Genomic DNA, 8900 nt, shown 5'->3' on the forward strand with positions numbered 1-8900 from the left:
AAGGTTGAACTAACTTTAGAAAAGTAGTATGAATGCTTTGCCTGTTAATTAATAGTGTGTACGTGACCAGCCGACTATAAAAGGTGGTCTTGAACAATAAAGCTTTGCTACTTGCCATCAGCGGGTAGTCTATCTCTTTCCCTATAATAATTCCAGATGCAAGACTACACCTGTGGTGACGCTGTCTGTGTCTCATGAAACCCCAACGCAACAGGCTTCATCAACAGTGAAAATGTATTCAAAGTCTGTGACCAGCCCCACCCTCTGCTGGTGAAGGAGAAGATCCAACTCTGAGCGGATGCCACCATTGATGAGGCCTACAAGATTCTTGCTCACCTGTGGCACCTGGGCTATTCACCAGAAGATGTCATTGGCAATATTTTTTGAGTGTGTAAAACTTTTCAAATGGCAGAATACTTGAAACTAGAGTTTATTAAGGCAATTGGATACACTCATATGAAAGTAGCAGAAGGAATGAACTCCCTCCTGCAGATGGCAGGGCTCCTGGCCAGGCTGTGTCAGAAGACAATGGTGGCAGTGGCCAGTTAGAGCAAAGACGTCACTGATTGTCACAAGAATCCCTCCTCCCTGAAATACAGGAGTCAGGGGAGGAAAACGCCACCTCAACCGAGGTCAGTACTCTCTTTAAACTATCCTGGCTTTCCCATTGTCTCCACCAGGTCTCCACTCCATGACTGTTTGCCTTCAACCTCAGATTTGTCCAAGTGGTGAAGGGGCAGAAAGGCCCCACAGAAGCTCAGGGGTGGGCAGCTGATCTGTGTGTCTGTGGGTTGACATTTTAGCTAATAAAGTCTTGCAGCATTTGTGGGTAATAAGGTGACCACATAAAGCCTCCAGGAAAATCACCTTTTTTTTTTTAAAGGCAGAGTTTGACTTTGCCACTCTGCGTAGAGTGTCATAGCATCAGCCTAGCTCACAGCAACCTCAAATTCCTGGGATCAGGTAATCCTCCTGCCTCAGCCTCCCTGTTTACTGGGACTTCAGGCACCTGCCACAATGGCCAGCTAATTTTTCTATTTTTGTAAAGTCAGGGTCTTATTCTTGCTCAGGCTGGTCTAGAACATCTGAGCTCAAGGGATCCTCCTGGCTCAGCTTCCTAGAGTGCTAGTGAGGTGAGAAAAGTAAAAAGCAGTTCACGAGAGTCTGTCCTGGCCACCCTGTGTAGGCCTCAGCCAAGCCACAGGCGTTTCCGTTGTCTGCGTGTTTCTCCCCTGACATACTCGGGGCCTAGATTGTAATCTATGATGTTATGTCTCATTCTTTATTTTATGACCCCCACTCTCTGTCTTATGACCCTCACGTGCACTCCCACCCTGAAAGGTGGATAAAAGAGAGGCAAGAGATTGGGGAGGGGGCTCGGTTTTGGGAAACACGCTGGTGTTCCGAGTACCCCCGGCCGAATAAACCCGCTTCCTCTAATCAACTGGTGTCTGGAGTCTTCTGTCTGTGTCGGTTTCCTGCTACATTTCTTGGTTTCCTGACCGGGAAGGGAGGTTTGGCGGAAAAACCGTGCAGCCAGATTCTTTGGGTCAGGTTCTGCCCACACCACAGATCACCCCCATGGGGAACTCCTGCTGGTCTGGCCATGTGGTCCTCAGAGTGCTCCTGGGACAAATTCTCCCAGAGGAACGTCTGGTTGAGACTCAGCTGGTGAGGTCCCTAGGGCGGGTCATTGCAGAGGCTGAGCACCAGAGAGGAACCGGTAACAGGTGGCACCAGGACATCTAGAGTAAGGTAGGATCCTTTTGAAGCCCACTACAATTTTAGTGGAAGAGGAGCCTGATCACCTCCTAGGGCATTAGATCACTGGCAGGTACACAGGGAGACGTCTCAGGCAAGGTAGAATCCATTTGGGGCCTACTACAATTTTAGTGGAAGAGGAGCCTGATCACCTCCTGGGCGTTAGATCGCCCGCAGATCTGTTGACAGTTGTGTGAGACCAGATCTGCTAGATCGCCAGCCGATCTGTGAAAATTGTGTGAGCATGTGTGGATGTGATGAGACTGAGAGAACTACGAGGGTGGAGTTGGATCTCCCCTCACAGGGCCTAGGGGAGTGCTGGTTTGCCTCCCATGGCTAAGTGGCAGCTCCAGTGGAAAATCGAGGTTGCCCAGGTTAAGAAATGCATTGGAATTGTGTGCATGTGAGTGCTTGGAGAATGACTGAGATGGGTAACAATAGGTGAGGTTTCGCGCCCCCCCCCCCATTCATGGGGTGAAACGAATGTGTGAGTGTGCCCTTCCTCCCTGCTCCAACTTTGCCCCCTGGCTATTCTGAGGGAAACTGGAAGTTCCAGGTTTTCTTCTGTCTGTCTTTGGTGACTGTCACGTGACCATGTTGTCTTGGGGGAAAATGGAAAGACATTAGAAAAAGTTTTGTAGTTTTGTTACTGGAATTTCTTCAGTAAGTTTTTGGTCTCAGGAATTTGAGAATTGAGACTGCGGGCCACAAATCAGTGATGAAATGTCATTTTGTTAAACTGAGGGACATGCAGATGGAGTGGAAAGTGCCAGAACTATAGGCAGAGGAGCCGTGCCTTGGAAAGTGTTGTGATCTGGGCAGTCTGGTGAGCTCTGGATGGCCCTTGAAAATCTGGAGGAGAGAGTGTAAATCTCGTGGGGAACAGTGCTGTATCCATATCAGCAACAGGTCTCCTGGGTGGATAGCCTCCGAAAGGGGGGAAGAGGCCCAGGTCAGAGATTTCTTGCATGAGTCCCTTGTCTAAGGGTAAATAGTTGGCCCTGAAAGATATTTCAGCCAGGACTTGGTAGATGAAAAAAAAAATACCTTTACAAACTGAATGGATGTTCTAGCAAATGGATGAATGCAGCCCCTCACCTTGGACAAGGTAATTAGGTCTTTGCTGTGGTTTTTGTCTGAGGGGAGGAATAGGGTGTGTGCTCCTTAGTCTGGGTGGAGCCAGCCAAAAGGTTTCAGGCTGCTTTATTCATGACCTGCCTGGGGCTCAGAGGGTTTGTACCCGAAGATGGGAGTCTGATATCTGAGCCTGAAAAATGGGGGTTCCCCATCCAGGACTGAGTGGGAAAACCCTGTATCAATGTTATAGCTCATAAAATGTCTCTCATTTGTAAAATGTAATCATTTGGTTGTTTAAATTGTTAGAGAAACTGAGTCTTTGTCAAAGGATAAGATTCTTGCTTTTTAAACCCTCTAATTATCAGTTTGGCCGAGTGAATGAGTGACTTCATAGTGAACTGAGATTCTGTTTTGTGGAGAATTTTAAGAGTAAGAAAAATTAGAAAGAGAAATGGCATGATGTAAAGAAAGAATCTTGTGTGATAAATTTTGTCCTGAAACAGAATGGTTGTATAAGAAAGTGAAAGACAGGACAAAAGTTAAAAAAGGTTTAGAATGTTTATAGATTGTCTGTGCAGGTTAAATGAAAAAAAAAATTGTGAAAGAATTTACATGTGATTCAGTTGACTATGTATTTCCTTTAAAATCTTTTGACATGTAATCTTATTTGAACCAAGGTTTTAGGCCTTTTGATATTTGACAAACCTTCCAAAATCAAAAGTCTAAATTTGGACATGGCACCCATAGTGCAGTGGTTGCAGCGCTAGCCACATGCACTGAGGTTGGCAGGTTTGAACTCGGTCCAGAAAACAAAAAGCACAACTCTAAATTTGGTCTTTTTGAAATATTAAGACCACTGAAAGGCATAGAAAAACAAACTGAACTCATTTAATTTATTAAAAATGTATAGAAAACATTGTCAAATATGAAATGGTGATTAATTTTATGTAGGTTATGGTTATATATTGTAAAATATTTGTCTGTTCTAACATATATTGTCAGTAATAATTTTAATTCATCTAAAAAAGAAGAAGAAATATTAAGAGAGGCTGACGAATTCTCTCGAATTCAAATTCCTGATGTCTTTGGAAATTGAGTACCTTTGGGCTAAAAACAGATTTTTAGAACTTTTATTGGAAAGTTAACATGTCTATGAGTATTGCTAACCTAACTTCAAACAGAACAAAAATCAGTTATGTAAAACTAGGCTAGTTTGTTATGGCTTTTTGATTGAAATGTTATTGGTTCTTTCTGTGTTCTGTTTTCCAGAAGTCAAGAAAATAATTCTCTGTCTTTTGAGCTATTTGTAGCTTTTCAAGCAATGTATGTACTTATGAGCAGAGTTTGAAACATGTATTTTTCTCTCTCCTTGATTTCTCTGGAATTTGAAAGTCATTAGTAGTATTATTAGTTTCTGACAATACAGTTATTTGCATAAGTTCAATAAGAATCTGTTTTGTTCTATAGGACATGATGAAGGCACTGGTTATTTTACCAAGGCTTTGGCTGGAATAGCATTTCCAGAGGTGTCCAGACGTGTTAAGGAATTAAGGTTGACTTGATAAAGCCAATAATGAAAGCCCTTTGGAAAACTAGCCAGATACCCATCAATAACCTTTCCTGATCTGTGGTAAGTAACAAAGGTCGCTTGCTGACGGGTCTGGAAATTAAAAGGTGCTTAGAGACCTCAAAAGAAGAGAAATTTACCCAATGTATACAGGTATTTTATGGCACAGATGAAACCTGGGCTCATGAAAGGCTCTTGAGAAAGTTCGGCCTGAAAATTCCTTATAAAAAGTTCCAGCAAAGCCAAAGAGTCTAGATGGCTAATAATTATTCTTACTGCGCTTTATGCAAATAATCAGTATACTGAAGGTACAGTTTATTTTGGCAATGGAGTTAGTTCTACTGTAATTTGTCTTTAATTAAGAGAGAAATTAGAGAGAGAGACAAATAATTCAAAGGAAAAAGAAGAGAAAAAAAGGCTGTGGCCCACCTGTATTAGATCCCAGCCTTATCTGTACTGTCAACTCATAAAATGAGTCATTAAACTGTTAAATGGAACTTAGAGACTGGCCAAGTGTGGTGTGAGTGTGTGTCTCAGAAAGGAGACCTTGGGTAGAAATGGGGAACAAGCAAGGGGAGTCCACCCCATTAACTACCATGTTAAAGCACTTTAAGAAGGGATTTATAGGTGACTATGACACCAGGAAAGCTAAGGAGTCTTTGTGAGCAGGAATGGCCCCTCTTTGGAAATGGATGGCCATCAGAGAGAAGTTTAAAAAGATCCCTAGTGTCTGAGGTATGGCACAGAGTTACTGGAAAGGGGGGTCACACTGAGCAGTTTCCATACAAGATACCTGGCTACAGCTAGGAGTAAGCCAACCACCTTGGTTGAGAGGGCAGTTAGCGACAGTGCTAGTAACACAGGGACAGGAAGGGAAGTGCTTTCCACCTGACCTAGAGTAGTGGTGCTGAAGATATTAGCAAATCTGGTACTGAAAAACATTGCTACAAAGACTGAGAAAGAGATACAGAAAACTACCAATTTGGCTCAAGTAAATGAGGTTCTCCAAAAAAAGACTGAGTGTCCAGGCCAGTTTTATAAAAGGTTATGTGAAGCGTTTTAGAAGTACACTCCCTTTGACCTTGAGAGCCCTGAGAATCAGAGAATAGTTAATATGGCCCTAGTTAGCCAGAGCGCTGAGGATATATGACGAAAACTGCAGAAGCAGGAGGGGTTTGCAGGTCTGAACACCTTACAACTCCTCAAAATAGCACAAAAGGTTTTTGTGCATCGGGAAGCAGTGAGCCGTAGGGAAAAGGACAGGCGCATGAAACAAAGGGCCAATCTCAGCCGTGGCTCTGAAAGGCACAAGGGGAGGACCCCCTACCTTTCAAAGAGGACAGGGTTAAGGAATAAGAAAGAAGTAGGGGACCTAAGATAAAAGGCCCCTCCTTTCGAAGGGATCAGTGTACCACTGGCCAAGAGACAGGGCATTGAAAGAATAAGTGTCCCCAGAGACAAAGAAGTGTGAAAAATCCTGGGAAAGAGGTCACAGAACTGGAAGAGCAGGGAGCCCTCTATAACTTAGTGGGAGAGGCCCTGCTAAGACTGAAGGGGACTGGACTCAGCCGCCCCCAGAAAGTCCATGGTCTGAGTGAGAATTGGGGGCAAGGACATTGACTTTCTAATTAATACTGAGGGTAAACACTTGGTGTTCACCCGGCCAGTAGCCCCTCTCTCAAACCACAGGATTGACATAAGAGCAATGGAGCCACTACTGAACAAGCCTTTTGTCTCCTTCAGAAGCGTTCCGTAAGAGGCCACAAGGAAATATACAGCTATAACTGCCCAAACCAGATCTAATGTCCGCCTTGGGAGTAGAGGCTGTTTGTGACTCAGCCATAGGAAGGACTGAGGCCCGAACTGGCCCAGCGATGCCCACGGGTCTGGGCGAAAGATAACTCCCCAGGGCTGTGCTCAAGGTACAGACTGCCTATTGCAACATCTAGAGGTATGTGGCTATAAAGTTTCTAAGGAAAAGACTCAGATCTGCCAGCACTGAGTACCTTATCTAGGATTTATTATCCAGCAGGCAGGGAGAAATCTAGACATGGAGAAGCAACAAGTCATTAGTCGCTTCCCCACCTCCACAAGCCGAAGGCAAGTTGGGGAATTCCTAGGTGCAGTCGGTTTCTGTCATCTTTGGATCCCCAACTTTGCCATCTTGGCTAGACCTCTGTATGAGGCAACTGAAGGAGAGGAAGGAAAGCCCTTAGAGTGGGGAAGAGAACAAGAATGTGCCCTCTCCCAGCTAAAGATGGGGCTAATAACTGCCCCTACACTGGGACTGCCGGACCTACCAAGTTGGCTGTGAGTATGTTAACCCAGCTGGTTAGGTCCAGGCCAAGGCCTATAGCCTACCTCTCTAAGCAGTTAAATGGAATGGCAAAAGAATGGCCACCCTGCTTATGGGCTCTAGCTGCTATTACTCTCCTCGTACAAGAAACTGATAAGCTGACTCTAGGGCAGGATCTCAGAGTAGAAGTACCCCACTCTGTGGTCACTTTAATGGACACTAAAGGACATTTTTAACCCAGCCACACTCCTTCCAGCCAATGGAAGAGAGACTGAGCATGACTGTGTGAAATTCATAGATAATGTGTACTCTAGCAGACCTGACTTGCATGACCAGCCTTGGACACATACAGACTTGGACTTGTATGTTGATAGAAGCAGTTATGGGATAGCGCAAGCCCTGGCAAAAAGCTGTCAGTCAGCGATGTGTCACCTGCAGCCAGTTCAACGCCTGCCAAGAACCAACAGTACCCCCAGAAATCAAATCATATGGAGCAACACCCTTCGAGGACTTTCAGGTAGACTTCACTGAAATGCCCAGATGTAGAGGAAACAAATACTTGCTGGTGATGATGTGCACCTACTCCGGATGGGTAGAAACATATCCTACCCTCATCGAGAAGGCACAAGAAGTCACCTGGGCACTCTTAAGAGACATTATACCACAGTTTGGGCTCCGGCTGAGGATTGAGTCAGACAACAGGCCAGCATTCATCTCCAAATTGATCCAGAAGACGGCTAACATCCTGGCATCACCTGGAAACTATACAACCTACCACCCACAAAGCTCGGAGAAGGTAAAACGCATGAATAGAACTATCAAAACCAGTTTAGGGAAAGTATGCCAGGAGACAAACTTACAGTGGGTAAGTGCCCTGCCCTTAGTGTTATTTAAGATTAAATGTACTCCCACTAAGAGGACAGGATTTTCACCATATGAAGTCTTATATCACAGACCACCCCCCTTACTACGAAGCTTGCCAGGATCCCCCCGGGAATTGGGGGAAGTAGAATTAGGGAAGCAGTTGCAAGCACTGGGTAAGGTGGCAGAGACAGTGTCGAAATGGGTGAATAAGAGGTGTCCTGTTAGTTTGTTTTCCCCTGTCCACCCTTTCTCTCCAGGAGCTGCGGTGTGGGTCAAAAACCGGAGTGTGTCTCCCCTGAGGGTGAGGTGGAAAGGCCCTTACAACATTATCCTGACCATACCTACAGCCGTGAAAGTAGCAGAAATTAAAGAAAAAAAAAAGAAAGTAGCAGAAATTCCTGCTTGGATCCGTTACAGCAGAATGAAGCCTGATGCGGTACCGGAGAAGAACCTGCCTTCTCCTCCCATGCCTAGTGCCAATATTACTCCAGATGGTGAGGAACCTAGTGAATTCAGCTGTGTCTCAAAGAGGCCCAAGTGGAGCGCATTACATGCACCACCAACAAACTGTGGCACAGGTTGATGGTAATGATGATGAGACTCCATAAAAACTTGTTTTGAGTCTCAAAGCGGGGAATGAGGTGAGAAAAGTAAAAAGCAGTTCACGAGAGTCTGTCCTGGCCACCCTGTGTAGGCCTCAGCCAGGCCACAGGCGTTTCCGTTGTCTGCGTGTTTCTCCCCTGACATACTCGGGGCCTAGATTGTAATCTATGATGTTATGTCTCATTCTTTATTTTATGACCCTCACTCTCTGTCTTATGACCCTCACGTGCACTCCCACCCTGAAATGTGGATAAAAGAGAGGCAAGAGATTGGGGAGGGGGCTCAGTTTTGGGAAACACGCTGGTGTTCTGAGTACCCCTGGCCAAATAAACCCGCTTCCTCTAATCAACTGGTGCCTGGAGTCTTCTGTCTGCGTCGGTTTCTTGCTACACTAGGATTACAGGGGTGAGCCACTGTGGCCTGGCTGAAAACTAGCTTATCTATCTCTGCCTATCCCCCTCCCTGCCATGTCTTTTAAGTAGAAACAACTATTAGATGATAGGCTAGGCAAGATAATCTCAATTTTTCTAGAAGCCTGAGAGATTGGAGCCAGGGAAGAGTTTGCTATCATTTCCTGATAATATAGACAGATTTCTCAAAACAGCAGGGGTGATGAGCCCCTGCCAAGCTACTTCATGGAATAAAGGCGTCAGTAACTCTCATGGCCTCAGGAAAATGCTACCATGTCACCTTTCCCATGTAGTTGTGTGTACTCATTGCTTTAGAATTTCC

General features: G+C 45.1%; 1 pseudogene; it reads left to right on the forward strand.

Annotated features, from left to right (window-relative positions):
• The window catches only part of LOC100966704, a 1867-nt pseudogene extending 1318 nt beyond the window's left edge, over positions 1–549 (forward strand).
• The last annotated feature ends 8351 nt before the right edge of the window (positions 550–8900 follow it).

This window comes from Otolemur garnettii, unplaced genomic scaffold, assembly GCF_000181295.1.
Source record: "Otolemur garnettii isolate 467f Iridium unplaced genomic scaffold, OtoGar3 scaffold00118, whole genome shotgun sequence".
NCBI lineage: Eukaryota > Metazoa > Chordata > Mammalia > Primates > Galagidae > Otolemur > Otolemur garnettii.